Source organism: Hypanus sabinus, chromosome 4, assembly GCF_030144855.1.
Source record: "Hypanus sabinus isolate sHypSab1 chromosome 4, sHypSab1.hap1, whole genome shotgun sequence".
In the NCBI taxonomy this organism is placed as follows: Eukaryota; Metazoa; Chordata; class Chondrichthyes; order Myliobatiformes; family Dasyatidae; genus Hypanus; species Hypanus sabinus.
Window position 1 is genome coordinate 86,142,908 of NC_082709.1, and position 25,958 is coordinate 86,168,865.

At 41.9% G+C, this 25,958-nt stretch overlaps 1 protein-coding gene and 2 long non-coding RNA genes across 3 annotated transcripts in view; 1 reads left to right on the forward strand and 2 right to left on the reverse strand.

Moving 5' to 3' along the window:
- LOC132392973 (uncharacterized) overlaps nucleotides 1-6,617 on the reverse strand; it is a 39,606-nt gene extending 32,989 nt beyond the window's left edge. The window contains exon 1 of the long non-coding RNA XR_009511702.1: nucleotides 6,597-6,617. This is a non-coding gene — a long non-coding RNA (uncharacterized LOC132392973). The remainder of the gene's footprint in view (nucleotides 1-6,596) is intronic.
- Nucleotides 1-25,958, forward strand: part of nhej1 (nonhomologous end-joining factor 1) — a 382,674-nt gene that overhangs the window by 195,270 nt on the left and 161,446 nt on the right. The gene's annotated exons all lie outside the window — the stretch shown is intronic.
- The window catches only part of LOC132392972 (uncharacterized), a 95,809-nt gene continuing 76,647 nt past the window's right edge, over nucleotides 6,797-25,958 (reverse strand). The window contains exon 3 of the long non-coding RNA XR_009511701.1: nucleotides 6,797-7,620. This is a non-coding gene — a long non-coding RNA (uncharacterized LOC132392972). The remainder of the gene's footprint in view (nucleotides 7,621-25,958) is intronic.

Here is a 25,958-nt window from a genome sequence, read left to right on the forward strand (position 1 = left end):
TTCCATATTTTAGTGTTCTTTCTCAGAATCAGTTTTATTAGGCGACATGAACAACACACTGAATTTCTGGAGGAACTGCCAGAATCTATGGAGACGAATAAACAGTCTAGTTTAGGATTAAGGCCCTTCTTCAGAACTGAATGATTCTGGCCTCTTCCCCCTTCCCTTCCAGTCCTGATGCAAGGTGTCAGCCCGAAATATCAAATGTTTGTTCTCTTCCATAGATGCTGCCTAACCTGCTGAGCTTTGTGTGTTACTGTGGATTTCCAGCATCTGTAGAATCTCTTGTGTTTAGATGACTTGAAATTTGTTGTTTTGTGGCAGAAGTACAGTGCAAAAACATAAAATTACAATAAGTTAAACCAATAAGCAGTGCAAAAGAAAGGAATAACAAAGTGTTCATGGACCATTCAGAAACCTGATGGCAGAGGGGAAGAAGCAGTTCCTAAAAAGTTGAGTGTGGGTCTTCAGGCTACTGTACCTCCTCCGTAATGAAAAGAGAGCATGTTTTGAAAGTCTTTGGTGATTAATGACACCTTCAGCACTTTTTGAAGATATCCTCGATGGCTTGTGCCTGTTTTGGAGCAGACTGAGCCTACGGCCCTCTGCAGCCTCTTACAATCCTGTGCATTGGAGCCTCCACACCAGGCGGTGATGCATCCAGTCAGAATTCCCTCCACCGTACATCTGTAGAAATGGTGACATACTGAAGCTTCTCAACCTTCTTGGCATGATTGCATAAGCCTCAATATGTTGGGCCCAGGGTAGATCCTCTGAGATGTTGACGACCAGTAACTTGAAGCTGTTAACCCTTTCCACCACTGACCCCTCAATGATGACTGGTGTGTGTTCTCCCAACACCTCCTTCCCTAAGTTCACAATCAATTGTTTAAAGGTGGGCTTGAAGGAACATTTTTAATGAGGAATACATTTTGGAAAATGATTTTCAGATTTTGAGTTTTAGCCAGTTGAAGGCATCATTGTCAGGTTGTGTGCTGCATGTCTAGGATGGATAAGAGACTGGAAGTGAGGAAATGCAAAAATGTAGGAAAAATTCTAATGGTTTGGATCAAGCCCACAAGGCATTGAAAGCAAAACTTCAAGTTTAAATTGGAGTGTTGATATACTGTACCAGAACATAGTGCTCAGTCAGCGATGGGAAAATGCAACTTGATATGTAGTAAAAAATATCAAATGCAAGAACAGTAAAAAATATACATGGAGAGGAAAAATTACTCTGGTTCTCAGGATTTGAATTGAACAGAAACTGCCAGGTTGTTGGGGACACAAGTGTCTTCAGATGTTGGAATCTAGAGTGACAAACAACCTATAGCAGGAACTCATCAGATCACACCCCATCTTTAGGCAAACTGATGATTGGTCATCTGGTTTGAAGCTTTGTATCAGAACAACCTCCAAGAACTTGTTTGAACATGCACCATATTCATTAGTGCTTGATTCCAGTTATTAGAACAAAATAAAGAGGTGTATACACACACAAGATTCAATGAGGGATTGCAAGGACTGCTGAGGGGATCTTAGGGGTCTCTCTTCTATCCATCCGAGATGCAGAGCCTATAAAAAGTATTCAGCTCCCCCCTTTGAAGTTCTCATGTTTTGTTGATTTACAACATTGAATCACAGTGGATTTAATTTGGCTGTTTTGACACTGGTCAACAGAAAAAGACTCTTTCATGTCAAATCTGTAGAACAGATTTCTACAAAGTGATCTAAATTAATTACTGGTATAAAACACTAAATAACTGATTGCGTAAGTATTCACCCCCTTTAATATGACACACCAAATCAACCAATGGCTTTTAAAAGTCACATAATCAGTGAAATTGAAATGTTTTTGGAGACCTGTGCGCAGTCAAGGTGTTTCAATTGATTGTAGTAAAAATACACCTGTATCTGGAAGGTCCAACTGCTGGTGAGTCAGTATCCTGGCAAAAACTACACCATGAACACAAAAGAACATTCCAAGCAACTCCACAAAAAGGACAAGTCAGGAGATGGATACAAGAAAATTTCCAAGCCACTGAATATTCCTTGGAGTACAGTTAAGTCAATCATCAAGAAATAGAAAGAATATGACACAGCTGTAAATGTGCCTAGAGCAGGCTGTCCTCAAAAAGTAAGGTGACTGTGCAAGAAGGGGACTAGTGAGGGAGGCCACCAAGAGACCTATGATAACTGTGGAGGAGTTACAAGCTTCAGTGGCTGAATGGGAGAGATTGCACATATGACAACTATTGCCCGGGTGCTTCACCAATCACACAGCTTCATGGGAAAATGGCAAAGAAAAAGCCCCTGTTCAAAAACCTCATATGAAATCTTGGCCAGAGTTTGCTGGAAGGCTTGTGGGAGATTCTGAAGTCAGTTGGAAGAAGGTTCCATAGTCTGATAAAACCAAAATTGAGCTTTTTGGCCATCAGACTAAACACTATGTTTGGCATAAGCCAAACATCACACATCATCAAAAACATACCCCTTATCGTGAGGCATGGTGGTGGCTGCATCATGCTGTGGGGATGCTTCACTGCAGCAGGCCCTGGAAGGCTTGTGAAGTGAGAGGGTAAAATGAATGCAGCAAAAGACAGGGAAATCCTGATGCAATCTGCAAGAGAACTGCGACTTGGAAAAAGATTTGTTTTCCAGCAAGACACTGACCACAAGCATAAAGCCAAAACTACACAGGAATAGCTTAAAAGCAACAAAGTTAATGTTGTGGAGTGGCCAAGTCAGAGTCGAGACCTCAGACTAATTGAGAATTTGTGGCTGGGCTTGAAAAGGGCTGTTCACTCAGGATCCCGATGCAATCTGACAGAGCTTGAGCAGTTTTGTAAAGAAGAATGGGGGGAGAAATTGCAGTGTCCAGATGTGCAAAGCTGGTAGAGACCTGTCCTCACAGACTCTGGCTGTAGTTTCTGCTAAAGCTGCATCTACTAAATACTGACTTGAAGGGGATGAGTAATTATGCAATCAATCATTTTGTGTTTAATCATTGTAATAAATTGAGACCAATTTGTAGAAATATGTTTTCACTTTGACATAAAAGAGTCTTTTCTGTTGATCAGCATCAAAAAAACCCAAATTCAATCTACTGTGATTCATTGTTATAAAACATGAACATTTCCGAGGGTATGAATGCTTTTTATAGACATTGCATTTATCAGAAGTGCTGTGTACACAGCTTTCTTCGTATTGTCAATGACCCCTCCCATCATCCAACAATCTCTTTGAGCACTACCATGAGACAGGAAGTACCATTAGGATGGTAAACAGCTTCATCTGGACTGAACTCCCTGTCACCACCCAGGTCTCAAGCATATGAAGTGCTAGTAGGGTATACTATTTAGTTATTGACCTGTAACGTAAATGCACTTTATTATTTGAAAATTTATGTCTGATAATATTACCTTGTGAGTTGTGTGTGAATTATGTGTACTGTGTTGTCCAGAGGAATATTATTTTGTTTGGCGGTATGTACATATACGGTTGAAATGATCCATGGGAATAGTGTTTTGTTTGGCAGTATGTATGTATATGGTTGAATTGGTCCAGAGGAATATTATTTTGTTTGGCAGTATGTATGTATATGGTTGAAATGATCCATGGGAATATTGTTTTGTTTGGCAGTATGTATGTATATGTTTGAATTGGTCCAGAGGAATAGTATTTTGTTTGGCAGTATGTATGTATATGGTTGAAATGATCCATGGGAATATTGTTTTGTTTGGCAGTATATATGTATATGTTTGAATTGATCCGGAGGAATTTTTTGGCAGTATACGTGTATATGGTTGAAATGATCCATGGGAATATTGTTTTGTTTGGCAGTATATATGTATATGTTTGAATTGATCCGGAGGAATTTTTTGGCAGTATACGTGTATATGGTTGAATTGGTCTGGATGAATATTTTGGCGGTATATGTGTATACGGTTGACTTGCAGTTTAGTTTTACTTCTGGTAAGATGGCGGTGCGCTCAGACATAGTGGCTTCTACTGGGTCAACTAAAGATGTAATTGTCTTTTTTAAACATATTTTTTATGATTGCAAGCCCCTGCTGGACATTAAGATATTGAACCGTAATGCTGCCAGCGGCAGAGTGTGAAGGATATGTGCAGTCTAATAACGAGTGATTGTTTTGGTCGCTCTTCTTGTGATCGCAAGACCCTGTTGGACATTGCTGGTGTGGAGTGTTGCAAGTCCAATTCATTGGCTTACTGGCAAACAGTGGGGGTGGATGGTGGAGGAGCTGCGTCACCTCTGTTGTAGCAAAGACTAGGCTTCAAGCCGTGGTGTTGCCTGTTTGCAGCCAGGCACACCACCAGAGTACTAGAGATGGCATGGCGTGTTATCCATACCAGAGTTGATGCTGCTCTCCCGTGTTCACTCGACAGGAGACAAGCTGTTTTGCAGACTGCTGCAACATTCATGAACTCAGGGATTAGGACCATATAATTTTTGTGTGACTATTTAACTTGTATCTTATCTGTGCTTTAAGTATCTTGTGCTATGTATGAATTTTGGTACAGTGTTTTGCATCTTGGCCCAGGAGTAACGTTGTTTCGTATAGCTGTAATCATGTATGCTGAATGACAATTGGACTTGAACTTGAACTTGTAAATGCTGGAGGATCTCAGCATATCTGGAGGGCCAAGACCCTTCACCAGGTCTCTTGAGCCCCAGCGTTTTTTTAATGTGCGTTGCTCCCAATTTCTAACATCTGCCATCTGTCTTGCATCTCAGAGAGTAGAAGATGCAATTTAGTCCACGGTGTACATTTAACGACCATAGAAGGAGATGTAGAACCTCCATCATTCAGTAACATCCTGAAGGAGCAAACACACACAAAATGCTGGATGAACTCAGCAGGTCAAGCAGCATCTATGGAAATGAATAAGCAGTCAATGATTTGGGCTGAGACCCTTCATCAGGGCAGGAAAGGAATGGGAAGAAGCCAGAATAAGAAAGTAGTGGGAGGGGAAGGAGTACAAGCTGGCAGGTGATAGATGAGTCCTGGTGAGGGGGAAGGTGGGTGGGTGGGGGAGCAGGTCGTTATAGGTGGAAAAGGTAAAGAGCTGAAGCAGGAATCTGATAATAGAGGAGAGTAGACCATGGGAAAACTAAAAAAGGAGGGGAACAAGAGTAAAGTGATAGGCAGCTGAAGATAAAAGTCAGGGTAAAAGGAGAATTGGAATGGGGAATGAAAAAGGAGAGAAGGGAGAGGGGAGAAATTACTGGAAGTTAGAGAATTCAACTTTCTTGCCATCAAATTGGAGGCTATCCAGATATGAGCTGTTGCTCCTCCAACCTGAGAGTGGCCTCATTGTGGCAGTAGAGAAGGCCGTGGACCAGCGTGTCAAAATGGGAATGGGAAATGGGTGGAGACTAGGAAAACCTGCCTAATCTGTAGATCCAGAAGTTCTTTGGCTATCTATTTGCCCTCTGGATTTCCATGATCCTTGATCATTTTGGACACATTCACCCTAGCATTCAGTAAATGACAATCCATCTCTCTCGGAAGGAGGAACTTTTATAACCCTTCTCATTTGCCCTCTCTCAGACCTGTTCCTTTCAAGGAAGTCTGAGTGTCAATTTTCCCTGAATTTCAATAATTTGACAAGATGACCAAGGATGTCTTCTGACCCTGTATATCTGCATTCCATCATCATATCTAGGTTCCATACTCACAGGAGTAATTGTCTTTCACAAAATAATTGATCATCTCTCTCTATACTTATCCCCATAACCCTCAATCCTGCTTTTAACCAGATAATTATCTGAGCTTTTTGTTTAGAACTGTTAATAGGCAAAGTTTTTTGGTCGGGTCATTTCTGACCAATGTGCAAGTTTTGGCTGTACGAATGGAAATTCTAATGTTTAGTTTTGCTTGATGCTTGTTAATTTTGTTCTTGTGTCATTTAATTTTAAACTCGTAATCCAAATTAAATTGCCCAACTACACCTCTGCATTTTAAAGGTCTGAATCATAATTCCACGTTAGTTGTTTGGGAAACAAAGCATTCCTTGTTTAGAAAGTGGGTTTTTCCTGATGGATATTGTCTGTCGGCTTTCTCGTGTCTGGGAGTCATAAGAGTGGGAAATAGACCTGCTACTTATGTTCACTTAGAACGTAACTGGTATTGCAATTCCCTTTTGTTTTCCTTAGTTCAGTAACCCTTGATAATCTTACCTAACAAAATTTGGCACTGCATAAGACCATGAGACAAGATTCAGTCCATCGAATCTACTCTGCCATTCTATCATTGTTGATTTATTATCTCTCTCAACCCCATTCTCAGAAACTTTGACGCCCTTACTAATAAATAATCTATCATCCTCCACTTTAAATATTCCCATAAGACAATAGGAGCAGAATAAGGTAACAAATCTGCTCTGTCATTGCATCATGGCTAATTTACGTTGTACCCTTGCACATATGACAATAAACTTCACTTTGACTTTAACCTTGACTTAGATAAAGGGCATCAGGCCTCACCATCCATGGCCTCTGAGTTGAAAGAGTTCCAGGTTTCTACTCGAAAAGCTCCCTGGTTTTCATCCACAGTATTGGGACTACCAACCTTCCAAGATTGCCTTGGCTTCTTCCACCATTATGGATTAATCTCCATGGCAATGTCAAGAGCTGATCTTGTGGGAAAGACAAATCAAAGGAGCATTAACATCTACCCAATGGAATTCTTAGAATATTGAAGATGGACAGAAAAGGCGTTTTGTTAGTTAAGAATCAACCATTTGGATCACATGGTGTCTAGGTCTTTTCTGCAGTGAAGGACGATGAGAGATGACTTGATAGAAGTGTACAGGACAATAAGAGGCAAAGGTACAATGGATAGTCAAAGACTTTTTTCCAGGGTGGAAATAACATGAGGGGACATCATTTTATGGTGATTGGAGGAAAGTATAATGGGAATGCCTGAGGTATGTCTTTTGCACAGAGAGTGGTGAATACATGGAATGCCCTGGCAAGGGTGGTGATAGAGGAAAGTACATTAGGAAACTCTAAGAGAGACACATGGATGATAGGAAAATGGAGCACTATGTGGGAGGAAAGAGTTAGAGTGATATTAAAGTAGATTAAAAGGTCCCCACAACATTGTGGGCTGAAGGACCTGTACTGTGCTGAACTTTTTATGTTCTATGTACTTAGTTTCTAATTAACTGTGGGAAACCACTCTTGAATGTAGATGTGATAGACCCTGGTCCAGGGGTCAGCAACCTTTACCACTGAAAGAGCCACTTGGACCCGTTTCCCACAGAAAAGAAAACACTGGGAGCCGCAAAACCCGTTTGACATTTAAAATGAAATAACACTGCATACAACGTTTTGTTTTGCCTTTATGCTATGTATAAACAAACTATAATGTGTTGCATTTATGAAATTGATGAACTCCTGCAGAGAAAACGAAATTACATTTCTGCATGCAACAAAAACATTTTGAACTCCGAAAAAAAGACGTTGGGTTGAAGGTTACTTTTAAGTAAAATACTCAACGTCTATTTGAGTCCTTCTTGTATTTATGAAAAACGCCAAACTTAAATTTGCCGCCAGCAGCAAACCAAAAATAACGTCAGCCAGCTGTCAACCTGAAAAATAAAAGGACTATTTCACTGAACAATGAAAACATATGAATATACGTAAAATAATAGGCAGTTAAAATATTTATCATACTTGTTCAGGTTTACTCACACCTGACAATGCAGTCGTATTCAGTAGGGATGGATCGATGCTTAGGGGAGTGACCGGGAAGGATAATGTGTTTTTTTCCTCTCTGAACTCACAGAAGCGTTTCCCAAACGATGTTTGCTCCGAATTTATACTCCGAATTTATCATGTCGTGACCTTGTTTGAATTCTCTCAAATTGGGGAAGTGAGACAATGTGCCTTTCTGTAAATCTCTGGCAAGCAACGTCAACTTGCGCTCGAATGCCAAAACATCCTCCAACATGTGCAGGGCTGTACGTCCTTACCCCTGAAGAGCTGTGTTCAGCGTGTTCAGGTGCGCTGTCATGTCTACCATGAAGTGTAGCTTTTCCAGCCACTCTGGCTGTTCCAGCTCAGGAAAGGTGAGCCCTTTGCTGCCCAGGAAAGGTTTCACTTCTTCCAGACACGCGACAAAGCGTTTCAGCACCTCCCCTCTGGACAGCCAGCGATAAAAACACGTTGTAGCGGTGTGCTACACGCAGTAAGTAAACTGCAGTCAAAGATAGCTTTATTCGAACTAAACAGCCTTGCTTTTAAGCCTCCCTCAACCCGCCCCCCATGGGCGCGGATGCTGCAAAAGACACGTACTCACAAACCCCCGTAGGCTATCTCCCTTAGCCTGAACGCTAGCTGATTGTGAGCCGGTTCGGATGTGTCAGGAAATGGGTCGCCACAACATCTTATTTAGATTGTACAAGATCACCATAATCTTCAAATTTAGATTTACATTTCAAAAACTAACAAACTAACATAAAATACATTTTAATTAAATACTGACCATGTAGCGGTGTGCTACACGCAGCGCTAAAATTACGACACGGAGTCGGTAACTGCAGTCGAAGGAAAAAACTTTATTCGAAATCTTCAGCCTCACTTTTAAGCCTCCCTCAACCTGCCCCCCATGGCGCAGAGGCTCCAAAGCTCTGTGCTCGCAAACCCCCGTAGGCTATCTAATTGTGAGTCGGTTCGGATGTGCCAGGAAAAGGGTCGCCACAACCAATTATTTCCCAAAGCAACAGGGAGCCGCAGCACAGACGTAAAAGAGCCACATGTGGCTCCGGAGCCGCGGGTTGCCGACCCCCGCCCTGGTCTATACAAGAGTGTGATAATGTGGTTTAGGAACTGTCCTTGTGCTTTCAGGCTTTTGTACATGCTGCCCGATGGGAGAGGAGGATGTCTAGGTGGATAGGATCTTTGTTTATGCTGGCTGTTTTACTGAGGCAGTGAGAAATATAGACAGAATCCAAAGAGACAGGTTTCCGTGATGTGCTGAACCTGTAGTTTCTTATGGTCACATGCATAGCAGTTGCCATACCAAGCTTTAATGTATCTGGATAAAATGCTTTCTGTAGTGTGTGGATGAAAAATGGGTGAGGCTCAATGGGGACACACCAAATTTCCTTAGCCCTTGTGGAAGTAGAGGCATAACTGTGCTTTCTTGGGAGTGACATCATCATGGTTGGACCAAGCCAGGCTGTCATCATAGAACATGAAGCTCTCAACCCTTTCAATCTCAACAGGAGTATGTGTACAACCCCACCTTCATTGACCAGCTCTTTAGTTCTAACTTTGATTTTATGTCCACTTAAAACCTTGTTTTCCTTACCAGATCTAATAGTTATGCTTTAACATGTTTAAGAATTAAATAATATCAGGGAATCAAAGTTTCTTCCATTCCTACACAACCTATGGAACTCTGCTATTTCGTATTTGTTGAGAGAATTTGAATCAGAATCAGATTTGAATCAGAATCTGACATACGTTGTGAAATTTGTTGTTTTGTGGCTGCATTGGAATGCAATGCATTAAGAAAAACACTGAATTACAATAAGAAATATATATAAGAAAAAATTAAATGAAGTAAGTATTGCAAAAAGGGAGCATAAATCATGAGGTAGTGTTTGTGGATTAATTATCTGTTCAGAAGTCTGATGGTGGAGAAGATGAGATCTGCTTAAAATGTTGAAAGTTTGCCTTCGGGCTGCTTGACCTCTCAATAGTCCAGTGCCTCTGATCTGACCATGGACCTATGACCCCGAGACAGCAGTGAACTTATGAAATTCTCTTCCCAGAGCCCTGAGCATATTCAGTCCTCAATCATATTACAGGTTCTTCACTCCACAGTGTTGTGCTGACCCATTGACATACTCTAAGATCAATCTAACCCTTCCCTACCACATATCTTACCATGTTTCTATTGCCCATGTGCCAATCTAAAAGTCTCTTAAAAGTCCCAAATGTATCTACCTCTACCACCACCACCCCATCAATGAGCTCCATTCATGCTCACCACTCCCTACCTCTGACATCCTCCCTGCACTCAGCAGAGAAGGATGCCCTCTGGTACACACCATCGCTACTCTTCACTCCCACACAGCCCAACATATTTTGAACATGTTTAAGAATAAATCTATGCTAGGGATCAAAATCTGTAAGTGTGTTGTATATACTGAGAGGTTTGTGTATGGCTGAGAGGGCTAGTGTATTGGCAAATGGACTGTGCAAGCAGCACATCTGATAATATATGTTACAAACGGGCTGAAGTCCGATATATGCTTTTGGTTGTGCTCATCTTGTACAACCTCTCATGGTCCCAGAACACATTCCACACAATCAGAAAAGCATACCAAGCCTTCTATTCTCTCAGGAGGCTGAAGAGAGCTGGACTATTCACATCTATACTCACATCATCCTACAGGTACATAGAATCCTAACATCTGCATCACTGCATGGTTCAGAAACTGTACTGTGGCACACAGCAAGGCTCTGCCTAAAGCGTCACAGGCAGCAGCCTAACTGCCTTCAAGACATAAATAAACTGAAAGGTTGCCAGAAAAGAGCCAGGAACATCATGAAGGTTCCCACCCACCCTGCTCATGGACTGTTTGTCCCGCTTCCATCAGGGAGGAGGCTACATAGCATCCATGCTAGGACTACCAGACTCCCAAACAGTTCCTCTACCCAAGCAGTAAGACTGATCAACACCTCCACCCACTAAGCCACCCCTCCACACTCCCCGGCACCACTGCTTTATCATTTCCTATCAGAGTCACCTTGTGCACGGACTCTAGCGTCACTTTATGGACATACAATTAATCTATGACTATAAGCTATCTTATACATTATTGTTTATTGTGTTTTTTTTATTATTGTGTTCTTATTGTGTTTTTCTTTGAGCTGCATTGGATCCAGAGTAACAATTATTTTGTTCTCTTTACACTTGTGTACCGGAACGTACATTAAACCATCTTGAATATCTTGATTCTGATCTGTGTGGAGGTACGATGCAGATTGCTGATGTATGGTTATGTGTTCACATCCCACTGTGGTGAGTTGTGGAGGTGAATTCAAGATATTCATGAATTATTCATGATTATACCATCTTGATTCATGAATCTATGGGTTGGTTTGAACATTTGTTGTTTGCCTTTTTGAAAGCCAATTACTCCTTGTATTGCCACAAGCTAAAAATAGGGTTAAGATGCTGACTTTTAACTTTACATCTCAGAACTCTCTTAAAAAATGAAAGTGCTGGGATTACTCAGCAGTTTAGGCACCATCGGTGAAGCATGAAATTGAGTTAACGCATTGAGACAATGACCTTCCTTCAGAACTTTAATCTCAGCCCTCATCGCTCACCCACTTCATGATATTTCACCACCTCAAAGGTGGTTTACTAATGTGCTGCACTCTCTTGTGGCATGTTTTGTAAAGAGAAGGGACTTTGCATTTTATAGTATCATTCATGACTGCAGGATGCCTATAGTACACTGTAGCGTATTTGTAATTATTTATTAACAGGGTATGGACACATCCTGCTTAGAACTGCATGGGGCAGCAAGGTGACGTACTGGCCAGCGTAAAGTGTTCCGGTCCCAGTGACATGGGTTTTAATTTCTGCCGCTGTCTGTATGTACATTGCCCCTGTGACCACGTGGGTTTCCTCTGGGTGCTCTGGCTTCCTCCCACGTTCCAAAGATGTACGGTTTAGTGGGTTCGTTGCTCACATGGGTATAATTGGGCAGCGTTGGGCTGTAGGGACCTGTTACCGTGCTGTATCTCTAAAGAAGTGAATAGTAAATAAATAAACAGAACGGTACAGCACTGTACAAGGCCTTCAGCCCACAACATTGTGCCAACCTTTTAAACTAGTCGAAGATCAATTTAACCCTTCCCTCCCACATTACCCTCCATTTTTCTTTCATCCATGTGCCTGTCTAAGAGTCTGTTAAATGTTCCTAATCTATTTGCCTCTACCACAACCCCTGGTAGTGAATTCCATGCATCTACCACTCTGTGTTAGATCCACCCTATACTTTCCTCCAATTACCTTAAAATTATGTCCCCTTATGTATTAGCCCTGGGAAAAGTCTCTGGCTATCCACTCAATTTATGCCTCATATCATCTATCATGTCACCTCTCATCCTCCTGCGCTCCAAAGAGAAAAGCCCTGGTTCACTCAGCCTATCCACATAAGACATGCTCTCCATTCCAGGCAGCATCCTGGTAAATCTCCTCTGCACTCTCTGTAAACTGCATTGTGTGCAGCTCTGGTCACCTAACCAACAGGAAAGATATCAATAAGATTGAAGGAGTGCAGAGAAAATTTACTAGGAAGTTGCCGGGACTGGAGGACCCGAGTTACAGGGAAAGGTTGAATAGGTTAGGGTTTTTTCTTTATCCTGGCGTTTAGGAGAATGAGTGGAGATTTGTCAGCGGTATACAGAATTATCAGGGTTTAAATGCAAACAGACTTTTTCCGCTGTGGTCGGGTGAGACTAGAACTCGTAGTCATGGATTAAGGGTAAAAGGTGAAATATTTAAGTGGAAAGTGAAGGGAAACTTTTTCACTCTGAGGATGGTGTGAACGTGGAACAAACTGCCAGCAGAAGTGGTGGGTGCATTTAAGAGAAGTTTGGATAAACACATAGATGGCAAGGCTTTGATCCAGGTGTGGGTGGATGGGACTATGCAGAATAATAGTTCAGCATAGACTTGATGGGCCAAAGGGCCTGTTTCTGTGCTGTAGTACACTGTGACTCTATGACTCCTTCTGTGTCATAAGGTCATATGGAGTTACATAATGCCAATAGGAAGCTGGTCATAGTTAACAGAGCCAGACAGGTCACCTGTGGAATTTAATCTTTGCCCCATCAAGTCCTTAGAAATAGCCCTCAGCCTTCCAATTGTTTATATTTTGAGGCGTTGATAACTCATGTAATGTGCCCACATATTCTAACCTTCAAGCACTCGTTCAGTGAATCACTCATTTTACAGCAAATGAATTCTTCCCGAGGGGCAGCCCAGAGTTTCCATGCCTCCATAGGTGTGACCGAATCTATTGTTCTTCATTCTTTCTCTCTGCTTGATATCAACATCAAAATGTTATGCTGGTGCCTAGCAGTATGGCGACATGTAGAACAGCACAAGAACAGGCCCTTCAGCCACAGTGTTGTACTGATCCCATCAAATTACTAATCAATGAGCAATTTAACTAATCCCCTCAGTCCACACAATGTCCATATCCTAACATTTTCCTTACATTCATGTGCTTAACTAAATGTCTCTTAAAGGTTTCTAAAGTACCTTCCTCCACCACTACTCCAGGCAGCACGTTTCAGGCACCATCCACTCTCTGTAAAAACTTAACCCCTCACATCGCCTTTGAAATGACCCCTTCTCACCTTAAATGCATGCCCTCTGATATTAGACATTTCAAACCTGGGAAAAAGATACTGTTCATCTACTCTGTTAATGTCTCTATTAATCTTATAAACCCTTATCAGATTTCCCCTCAACCTCCGCTGCTCTAGAGAAGACAACCTAAGTTTGTCCACCCTCTTGTTATAGCACAAGCCCATTTTTCCAGGCGGCGTCCTGGTAATCTCTTCTATATCCTCGCCAAAGTCTCAATATTCTTCCTATAATAGGGTGACCAAAACTGCATGCAATACTGCAGATGCAGCCTAACTTGTTGCAAGCTGTAACATAACTTCCTGTGGACAATTGCGGACTGGCCCTAGCATGTCCTTATGTTGTAAACGCAAGGGATTCTGCACTCCAAAGCAACACACACAACATGCTGTAGGAATTCATCAGGTCAGGTGGCATCCATGGAGAGGAATAAACAGTTGATGTTTTGGGCTGAGACTCTTCATTCTATCAATTTATTTCTGCAGATGTTGCCTGACCTGCTGACAACGCAAACAATGCCTTTCACTGTATGTTTCAATGTGCATGTGATAAATGGATCTGAATCTCTATCTGAAGATGGTGCCTTTCTTTTATGTTTAAGAACAGCTTCTTCTTGTCTGCCATCAGATTTCTGAATGGTCCATGAACCCATGAACACCATCTAATCATTCCTCTGTTGAGCTACAGTATTCATTCAATTTTGTAATTCATATTAATTTATATTTATATTGCTGCCTCAAAACAACAGATTTTGCAACTTATGTCAGTGGTAATAAACTTGATTCTGATTCGGGTACCCTGCTATGTATTTTGTAGTGGACGAGAACTCTTTGCAGCTCCATCCTTTGACTGCTCACCATAATAAAAAAAATGAGATCGATCTCTTTTACTGCAGTATGGATGACCTCACCCTTACCTCTGTTGAATTCTGCCTGCCGCAGTTTCTCCCCACTCACTTAATGTATCAATGTCTCGTTGTAACTTTATATTCCCTCTAAATGACTTCCTACGCCAATAATCGCTCTGTCATCAGCAAACTTGGATATATGGCTTTCAATTGTGATAACTAAATGATTAATAGAGTGGATATTTGAAGCCCCGCCACAGATTCTTGTGGGATACCACTCGTCACTCCCTTCCAATTTATGTTCATTATCCCTACGATCTGTGTTCTGCCACCTAACCAATCAGCTGACCATGTCACTAGCTACATTGAGACGTGTACTGCACTTCCCTCGGGCTCATTCCTCCTGGAAATATCTGCTTAAATTCATTGTAAGGCTACCACTTGGAGGTTGAACTGTAAGAAGAAAGCCTGCAGTCACCTTGGTATTAACATTGGTTTATTGCTTGGGTGGATAATGTCCAGACAATCAGAAGTAAAGCCCTCCCCACCATTGAGCACATTTACAGTACGTGGAGCCTGCCACAAGGAAGCAACATCCATCATCAAGGACCCCTCCCATCCAGGCCATGCTCTCTTCTCGCCGCAGCCATCAGGAAGGAGGTACAGGAGCCTTAGATCCCACTATACCAGGTTCAGGAACAGTTAATACCCTACACCAATAGACTTCTGAACCAGCATGGATAAGTTCACTCACCTCAACTGTGAATTCATTCCAAAACCCACTTTCAAGGACCCAACAACTCATGCTCTCAGCATTATTTATTTTTGTTTGCACAATTTGTCTTCTATTTCATGTTGTTTGGCAGTCTTTATTTATGTATAGTTCTTCATGGTTGGGTTGAGTAGTTTTCCGATCTTGGCAATTCACTTGCAAATGTTTTGCCATCATGCGGGGAGACATCGTCAGTGCACAGACTAAATGCTTGGTCTTTCTATACTTTTCAGTCAGCTGACTTGACATCATTTTGAAAACTCATTTGTGATGTGGGGATGAAATCTCATCGCTGATTGGCTGTGCGGCAAACTTCATTTGTTGTGGTCTGCAATTTCATCCTCATCGGCTCATAAATAGGATTGAGATCTACGTATTTGTTTATAAAATTGTTCGCAGAAAACCACTTCTTTTTTTGTATTTTCAGTTTGTTTTCTTTTGCACGTTAGCTGTCAGTCTGTGTATGTGTAGCTTTTCATTGATTGTATAGCATTTCTATACCCTATTCTGAATGATTGTCAGTTTTTGTATAACTTTGCATAAATTCTAATGTATTTCTTTATTTTCCTGTAAATGCCTGTAAGAAAATGAATCTCAAGGTAGTATATGGTGACATATATGTATTTTGACAATAAATTGACTTTGACATTGACTTTGATGAACAGGTCATGGAGAGCCACTGCACAAAGCCTGCGTTAACAAATGGTCATTGTTTAATTCCAGCAGGAGTAAGCTACAGCAACTGGCAGCAGATTATAGGCTTGTGTGGAGTACATTGACTACCACTTCACCAGCTTCAAAATAAGGAAACCGTTGGGCCAGCGGACGGTAAATATAGTGTTCATAGTTGTGGTGAGGTACACGGTTTATAAAAGATTAGTGGAGGGATTGGTGTAATTATATGTGAGCAACAAAAGGTTTTATAACACTTACTAGGTTTACACATTTTCCTTAAATATCTTGCGAGCAGTTGACGTTTTAATAGACTGATGATGTAGGTCATATAATTAACTCTGCATCGCACTTTTAAAGTGTGATCAGCCAGAGAAATAAAGAAAGCTTGCATTTCTATAGCGCTTTTCATAATCTTGGGAGCTCCCATGGTATTTTCCATACTATTGTACTTTCAAAGCGTAATTCTGAGGTGGCACGGTAACAGCAGTTTAGCACAGTCACTTTACAGCACCAGCAAACGCCATTTGGGGTTCCAATCCTGCTGCGACCCGTAAGGCGTTTGTACCTTCTCCCCATGCTCCTCGGGTTTCCTCTGGGTGCTTCACTTTCCTCCCACATTCCAAAGTTTAGGGTTAGTAAGTTGTGGGCTTGCTATGTTGTTGCTGGAAACATGGCGACACTTGCAGGCTGCCCTCAGCACATTCTTCACTGATTTGATTTGATGCAAATGACACATCTCATTTGATGTTTTGATGTACATATGACAACTAAAGCTAATCTCTAATCTCTATATTAATCTTCAAAACAAAGCAGCATACTTAAGAACAGAAGCCTCCTGCAAAGAGCAGTGTGACCATAACTTGTTAGTTTTCTTTGCTGAAGGTTACTGAGTCGTAAATATCTTAGCCAGGATTGGGCAGTGGACCACTATTCTTCAATGGACCTTCATGTCCATCAAAGAGATCAGACAAGTTTCAGGCTGGTGGGTTCCTCCTTTTCTTAAGATAGACAGATAGATAACTCCAGTCCTTGTGTAGTTGTAGTTGAGGGCGGTTCTATTATTCACCAATGTGTAGCAGTACGCAAGGAACCGGTGTGAAAAGACAGCACTTCTTGGCGTTCTAACAAAAGGCTGTTTCAAATATTGATTGAAATTCTTTCAACTTCTAACAAGTGCTTCTAACTACTAAATGAAATGTACAAAGATATAAAATGCCTGCCCTGATGATAAAAGCAAACTACTTAGCAACATGATAATGAGCAGTCAGCAACAACTGTGAACCCACAAGTCAACTGTGAGATCTCATAATTAGAAATAAAATAACAATCCAAATCAGGAAAGATGTAACAAGAGACTTTAAGAGACTCTTAGATACATGGATGATGGAAAAATGGACAGCTTGGGGGCATAATTTTAAGGTGGTTAGAAGATGAGAGGATTGCCTATATGGCTGAGGCAGTGCAAGATTTAAAAAGAGCTCGGGGGCCTTTTGGGACGTTTTGGTGGGTTTTAATCATAACGGACAGTGCTTCTTTCGCTGAGGCAGCACAAGCATTGAAAAGAGCTCAGGGCCTTTCACGATTTTACAGCTGGCTTCAGTCGTAATGGTTAATTAGGAACTCAGCAAAGCCCAATACAAAGAAATGAGCTCTAAGTGGAGTAGCCATTGTGTGAGAGGGCCAGTGTTAGAGTGGTAAATCAGAAACACAAGAAAATCTGCAGATGCTGGAGATGCACTTAGTGAGTTTTAGAGTGGCCGGCAGGCCTTGGCTCAAGATGAGAATAAACAGACACTCTAAGTAAGTTTATAGTAAGTTATCTTCACTTTCTTTGGCTATTAGTGCATAGCTAGTGCAATGAGATCTGTTCCACATTTGTGCTATGTTCTTTGTGTGAGATGTGGGAACTCTGGGAGACCACCAGTCTCCCTGATAACAACATCTGCACAAAGTGCATCATGATGTAGCTCCTTGAGACTGTGTTGCAGAACTGGAGCTGCTTCTCGATGGCTTTCAGTCATAAAAGAGAACGAGGAGGTGATAGATAGAAACTACAGGGAGGTCGTCAACCCTAAGCTGCAGGAGGCAGGTACGGAGATGACAGGAGTCTGAAGGACAGGATGAACAGCCAGCAGCGGTGGTACATATTGGTACCAACGACAAGAAAAGAGAGGAGGTCCTGAAGAGTTCAGTGGAAAGCTGAAAAGCAGGATCTCCAGAGCAGTATCTCTTCCTATACCAGGGGTCAGCAACCTTTACCACTGAAATACTGACCAATTATTTCCCAAAGCCACAGGGAGCCGCAGCACAGAGGTGAAAGAGCCACAAATGGCTCGGGAGCCGCAGGTTGCCGACCCCCGTCCTATACCATGTGGCAGGGAGAGTAAAAAATAGGTTGATTTGGCTGATGAATTGGGAGAGGAGCAGGCTGTCAGATTGTTGGATCATTGGGATCTTTCTGGGGAAGGTGTAACATGCACAAAAAGGATGGATTACACCTGAACTCAAGACAGACCAATATCCTTGCAGGCAAGTTTGCTAGTGCTGCTGGGGAGGGTTAAAACTAATTTGGCAGGTGGATTGGAACCAGAGTGATAGGGTTGAGGATGGCACAGTTGGTATATAAGTAGATGCAGTGTGTAGTGAGACCATGAGGAAGGACAGGCATATGATAGAGCAAAACTGCAGTCAGAGAGAAGAGCTGAAGTATTACGGGGCCAAAATTGAAAAGGGATATGAATAAAGGACTGAAGGTATTATATTTAAATGCATGCAGTATATGGAATAAGGTAGAGGATCTTGTAGCACAGTTAGAGATTGGCATGTATGATGTTGTGGGCATCATAAGTTGTGGCTGAAAGGAGATCATTGTTTGGAGCTTAACATGCAAGGATACAGATTATATCAAAATGACAGGCAGAAGGAGTGGGGTGACTCTGTTGATAAAAAATTAAATACAATCCTTAGAAAGGGGTGATATAGGATTCGAGGTATAAGAAGACCATTATGGGAGTTATATACCGGCCTCTGAATAGTAGCCAGGATGTGGGCTACAATTTACAACAGGAAGTAGAAAGGGCAAGCAAAATGGGAATATTGCAATAGTCATGGGAGAATTCAATATTCAGGTAGATTGGGAAAATCAAGTTGGTGCTGGATTTCAAGGGAGAGGATTTGTAGAATGCTATCAAGATGGCTTTTTAGACTAGCTGAGCACATTAGGGGAAAGGTAATTACGGATGGGTATTGTGCATTCAACCAGATTTGGTTAGGGAGCTTACGGTAAAGGAACCCTTAGGAGATAGCCATTATAATATGATAGAATTCACCCTGCAATTTGAGAGGGAGAAACTAAGGTCAGATGTATCAGTTTTACAGTTGAGTAAAGGGAATTACAGAGGCATAAGAGGAGCTGGCCAAAGTTGGTTGGAAGGGAACACTCGCAGGGATGATGGCTGGAGTTTCTGGGAGAAATTCGGAAGGCACGGGATAGATATATCTCAAAGATGAAGAAGTGTTCTAAAGGAAGGATACAAAAATTAGTGAGAAATTAGAGGATTGGTAATCTTTTAAAAACCAGCAAAATGCAATTAAAAAGCCTAAAGAGAGAAATGATGAAATATGAAGGTAAGCTTGCCAATAAAATGAAAGAGTATACAAAAACTTTTCAGATATATAAAGAATAAAAGAGAGTTGAGAGCTGATATTGGACTGTTGGAAAATTACACTAGAAAAGTAGTAGTGGGGGACAGAAATGGCAGGTAAACGTAAGTATCTTGCATCAGTCTTCGCTGTGGAAGAGACTAGCAATATATCAGAAATTCATGACACAGTTGTGAATGTAGTTGCTATTACTAAGGAGAAGGTGCTTGGCAAGCTGAAAGGTCTGAAGGTAGATAAGTCACCTGGATCAGATGGTGTACACCCCAGAGTTTTAAAAGAGGTAACTGAAGAGATTGTGGAGGCATTAGTAAAGATCTTTCAAAAATCGCTAGATCCTGAAATGATTTTGGAGGACTGGAAAATTGCAAATGTCACTTCACTCTTTAAGAAGGGAGGGAGGCAGAAGGAAATTATAGGCCAGTAAGCCTGACTTCAATGATTGGGAAGATGCTGGAGTCCATTATTAAGGATGAGGTTTCGAGGTACTTGGAGGCGTATGATAAAATAGGCCAAAGTCAACATGGTTTTCTAAAGGGGAAGTCATGCCTGACAATTCTGTTGGAATTCTTTGAGGAAATGACCCGCAAGATAGACAAAGGAGAGTTAGTGGATTTTGTTTACTTGGACTTTTAGAAGCTTTTTGATAAGGTGCCACACATGAGGCTGCTTAACAATAAAAGAGCCCATGCTGTTGCAAGAAAGATCCTAGCAAGTATAGAGGATTGGCTGATTAGCAGAAGGCAAGGAGTGGGAATAAAGGAGGCCTTTTCTGGTTGGCTGCCGGTGTCCAGTGGTGTTTCGCTGGTGTCGGTATAGGGATCGTTTCTTTTCATATTATGTCAATGCTTTGGATAATGCAATTAATTGCTTTATGGCCAGTTTTGCTGCAGATACAAAGATAGGTGGGGGCAGTTAGTGTTGAAAAAGCAAGGGGTCTGCAGAAGGATTTAAACAGAAATGGTAGATAGGATATAGTGTTGGGAAGTGTACAGTCATGCACTTTGGTAGAAGGAATAAAGGTGTAGATAGTTTAACAAATGGGAGAGAATTAAAAAATCAGAGGTGCAAAGAGACTGTAATGCTGAGGCTTTAGAAGGCATTGGTCAGACTGTACTTGGAGTTTTGGGCCTATTAACTAAGAAAGGACATGCTGGCATTGGAGAGGATTAGAAGTGGTTCATGAGAATGATTTCAGGGATTAATGAGGAATATTTGTTGGTTCTGGGCCTGTACTCATTGGAGTTTAGACAAATGAAGGGGGAACTCATTGAAACCAAGCAAATATTGAAAGACTTAGAAAGAGTGGATATGGAGAGGATGTTTCCTATCATGAGGGAGTCTGGGCCAGAGGGCACAGCCTCAGAACAGAGGGATGTCCATTTAGAGCAGAGAAGTAGAGGAATTTCTTTAGCTAGAGGGTGTGAATCTGTGGAATCCATTGGCAGAAACAGCTGTGGAGGCCAAGTCACAGGCTATATTTAAAGCAGAGGCTAATCAGTTCTTGGTTAATCAGGGATCAAAGGTTATGGGGAGAAGGCAGGAGAATGGTGATAATAAATCATCCGTGATGGAATGGCTGAGCAGACCCGATGGGTTGAACGGTTGAATTCTACTGCTATGTCTTACAGCTTTATGGAAAGTATAGGGAGTGGTCAGCAGCAGGTTTCTTACAGACAGTGAAATGTCCTGAAAAGGGTGGTGGTAGAGGCAGATCATTAGAAATTTTAAAAGATGTTCGTTAGGCAAATGGATGTCAGAAAAATGGAGTTATGTGGGAAGGAAGGGTTGGATTGACCTTGGAGTAGGCTAACTTCTCTGGAGTGGACACAATCATAAATGTAAACTAAACAAGATACCCAATGATCCTCTGTATACAGAGATTAATAATCATTTATAATATCTACTGTACAAGCAAGTAAAGATGTAGCCTTTGCGGAATGAATTTCCGCAAAGAAAATGAGAATGAATTTATGTGCTTAGAACTAAGAGAGCAACATAAGCTTGTTTCAAGAGATTGAATGGTTTTACCATTGTTGTTTGAAAACAAGCTCAACTCATAACCTCCTCTTGCCTTTTGAGTGAGACAACTTATAAAATCTCTATGAAATCAGCATGTTGCCCAAGCTAAAGTAATACTGCAATGGAGTAAGAATTGGCCCAGAGTATTCTCACTTCTTGCCTCTCCCATCAGGGAAAAGGCACAAAAGCATATACATGTGTACTACCAGTTTGAAGGGCAGTTTCCATGCCAGTGTTATCAGACTCTTGTACAGTAAAATGGACCCTTGGCCTTATAATCTACCTTGTTGTGATCTTGCACTTCGTTGCACACCTGCACTGCACTTTCAGTGTGGCTTTTACACCTCGTTCTGCATTCTGTTATTACTTTACCTTGTTTTACATCAAAAGTCAAAATGTCAGAGTAGGTTTATACCACCGCATAAACCTTGAGATTCATTTTCTTTCGGGCTTTGCAGGAAAATAAATAAATACAATGGAATTTATGACTATACATAAACAAAGATGGACAAACAACCAATGTACAAAAAAAGGCAAATTGTGTAAATTAATAAATAATACTGAGACCATGTTGTGGAGTCCTTTGATGTTTTGATAAATATCTACGGTATTCAAGTAAAGCTTTTCACTACCTTGGTACATGTGACAATAATGGAATCAATTACAATAAAAGTTATTCTTGAAGATAAGTGTATTGTTTTATTTTAATAGTATTAAAAGCATCACCTCAAGGCATCAGTGAGGAAAAAAGCTTTGCTTTGGGGACAGGATTCCTCACTCCTTGAACTGTGGAACAGCCATGCCACAACTGCACAAAGGCCAAGCATTAAGCTTCAGAGATGGATGAAATGCTGAATAAAATTTAACGTTCCAATTCTTCTTCCAAATGTTGGAAAAAGGTTTGTCTTTATGGCATGTCTTGCAATTAATAAATCATTTTTAGAGAGGCCAGCTGGATTGGCAATGGGGATCTTGTACCCTCTCTTCTCCCCGCCAAATCATTCACTCCAACCAGCATGGCTGCAGCTCAAAGTGCATCGAGTTTACAGTGTACCAGCAGGACACATCTCACAAATTCACTTTGCCTTTGCTCGCCTCTTCATTGTTTGCAGTGATAGTTTACCACAGTTTACTTCAAAAAAAGTGTTATCAATAATGTTTTTAATCGAATTCCTTTGCTTTTGAACTACCAGTAAGCTGTGGCACATTTTTGATAGCGCCATCTTAAACCGGAAGTTTATGCCTATGTGACCAATCTTTGGAATGTGGGAGGAAACTGTAGCACCTGGAGGAAACCCTTGTGGTCACAGAGAGAATATAAAAGCTCCTTACAGGCAGCAGCAGGAATTGAACTAGGTCACTGCCACTGTAATAGCATTGTGACACCCCGATAGTCATACGCTCAGTGGTCACTTTATTAAGTATCTCATGTAAGTGTATCTTTGTGGTCTTCTGCTGCTGCAGCCCACTCACATCAAGGTTCGGCAACCTGTGTACTCAAAGGTGCTCTTCTGCACAATGCAGTTGTAGTGTATGGTTATGTGAGTTACTGTCACCTTCCTGTCAGCTTGAACCAGTCCGGCCATTCTTCTGTGATCTCTCTCACTAACAAGGCATTTTCACCCACAGAACTGCTGCTGACTGGATGTTTTTGTTTGTTTCTTTTCACTCCGTTCTCTGTAACACCTATAGACTGTTGTGCGTGAAAATCCCAGGTTATGAGCAGTTTCTGAAATACTCAAATCTCTCTCCCCCCCCCCCCCCCCCCCCACATCTGACACAGTCAAACTCGCTGAGATCACATTTCTTCCCCATTCTGATGTTTGGTCTGAAGAACAACTGAACCTCTTGACCACGTCTGCTGCCACGTGATTGGCTGGTTAAAGATTTACACTAATGAGCAAGTAGACAGGTGTACCTAATAAAGTGGCCACATAGTACTGAGGGCATAGGTAGCATAGTCATCATAACTCCATCCTCCGGACGGGTAGTCATTCTTGACTTCCCCGCCCCCCACCGGCTTCACTCTAAAGAGTTCACTGGCTTCCTCCTCCAAACTAGTGCAGTCTGCATCTCTTAAATGATTACAGGGTCCAGAACTACAAGCACACACAGTGTCTTTAAGTTTTTTTACACACCAGTTAAATGGCACCAGAGTACATAGTCTGGTAATGCAATGTAACTGTCCCTCCAATTACTGAATATATACAAAAGAGAAGCATATGATCTAAATGCAAAGTCTGTGATGCAGAGGGATTGGGTGTCTGTGCTGTACCTGCACACCGCCCCTTCTGGATTGTACAGTGTGTATGCGATTTGGATGAGGTTTATTTGCATGCATAGCAAGTAATTAGGGAAGCTAATAACTGTTTCTTTTATTGCAAGGCGAATTAAATACTAAATTAAAAACAAGAAGTCCTGGAAACATTCAGCAGTTCAGGTAGTAGCTTTGTAGGGAGGTTTTGTTTCTGTTTTAGAGTCAGAGGGCACTATTGCACAGAAACAGGCCTTTTGGCCTATCTAGTCTGTGACAAATTGTTATTCTGCCTCGTCCCATCGACCCGCTCCTGGACCATAAACCTCCAGACCCCTTCTACACAACTACTTATCCAAACTTCTATTAAATGTTGAAATCAGACCTGCATCCACCACCTTCACTGGTAGTTTATTCCACAATCACACCACCCTGTGTGTGAAGAAATTCACCCTCAGGTTTCCCTTAAACATTTTACTTTAAATCCTTAACCTACGACCTGTGGGTTAAGTCTCAAACAACCTCAATGGAAAAGGTTTGAGTAGCATAGTGGTTAGCACAATTCTATTACAGCTCGGAACATTGGAGTTTGGAGTTCAATTCCAGCATCCTGTGTTTGTATGTTCTTCAGACTTTGCGTGGGTTTCTTCCCACAGTCCAAAGATGTACCGGTTAGTAAGTTAATTGGGCATTGTAAATTTTCCAGTGATAAGGCTAGGGGTTAAATTGATGGGTTGCCGGGTGGCACAGCTTGGGCCAAAAGGGCTGTTCCACACTGTATCTCTAAATAAGTAAATAAAATTTTGCTTCATATTTTGTATACCTTGATGAAATATCCCTTATTATCCTCTGCTCTAGGGAATAAAGCCCTAACCTTTTCAACCTTTCCCTATAACTCAGGTCCTCAAGACCTGACAACATCCTTGTAAATTTTCTCTGTGCTATTCCACTCATATTGGTAGCTTTTTTGTAGGTAGGTGACCAGGACTGCACACAGTACTCCAATCACAAACGAGAGAAAAGCTGCAGATGCTGGAAATCCAACAACACACACACAAAAAGAGTGATGGGCAGAGAGAGAGAAAAAAAACAAACAACTAAATATGTCAGGGATGGGGTAAGAAGGGGAGGAGGGGCAATAACGGAAGTTAGAGAAGTCAATGTTAATGCCATCAGGTTGGAGGCTACCCAGCCGGTATATAAGGTGTTGTTCCTCCAACCTGAGTTTGGATTCATTTTGACAGTAGAGGAGGCCGTGGATAGACATATCAGAATGGGAATGGGACGTGGAAATAAAATGTGTGGCCACTGGGAGATCCTGCATTCTCTGGCGGACCAAGTATAGGTGTTCAGCGAAACGGACTCCCAGTCTGCGTCGGGTCTCACCAATATATAAAAGGCCACACTGGGAGCACCGGATGTAGTATACCACACCAGCCGACTCACAGGTGAAGTGTCGCCTCACCTGGAAGGACTGTCTGGGGCCCTGAATGGTGGTGAGGGAGGAAGTGTAAGGGCAGGTGTAGCACTTGTTCCACTTACAAGGATAAGTGCCAGGAGGGAGATTGGTGGGAAGGGATGGGGGGGACGAGTGGACAAGGGAGTCGCGTAGGGAGCAATCCCTGTGGAAAGCAGAAAGAAGGGGGGAGGGTATGATGTGCTTGGTAGTGGGATCCCGTTGGAGGTGGCAGAAGTTATCGGGAATTATACGTTGGACCTGGAGGCTGGTGGGGTGATAGGTGAGGACAAGGGGAACCCTATCCCGAGTGGGGTGGTGGGTGGATGGGGTGAGGGCAGTTGTGCCGGAAATTGGAGAGATGCGTTTGAGAGCAGAGTTGATGGTAGAAGAAGGGAAGCCCCTTTGTTTAAAAAAGGAAGACATCTCCTTCGTCCTGGAATGAAAAGCCTCATCCTGAGAGCAGATGCGGTGGAGACGGAGGAATTGTGAGAAGGGGATAGCATTTTTGTAAGAGACAGGGTGGGAAGAGGAATAGTCCAGGTAGCTGTGAGAGTCTGTAAGCTTATAGTAGATATCAGTAGATAAGGCGTCTCCAGAGATGGAGACAGAAAGATCAAGAAAAGGGAGGAAGGTGTCTGAAATGGACCAGGTAAATTTGAGGGCAGAGTGAAAGTTGGAGGCAAAGTTAATGAAGTCGACGAGCTCAGCATGCGTGCAGGAGGCAGCGCCAATGCAGTCGTTGATGTAGCAAAAGAAAAGAGGGGGACAGATACCCGTATAGACTTGGAACATGGACTGTTCCACAAAGCCAACAAAAGGCAGGCATAACTGGGACC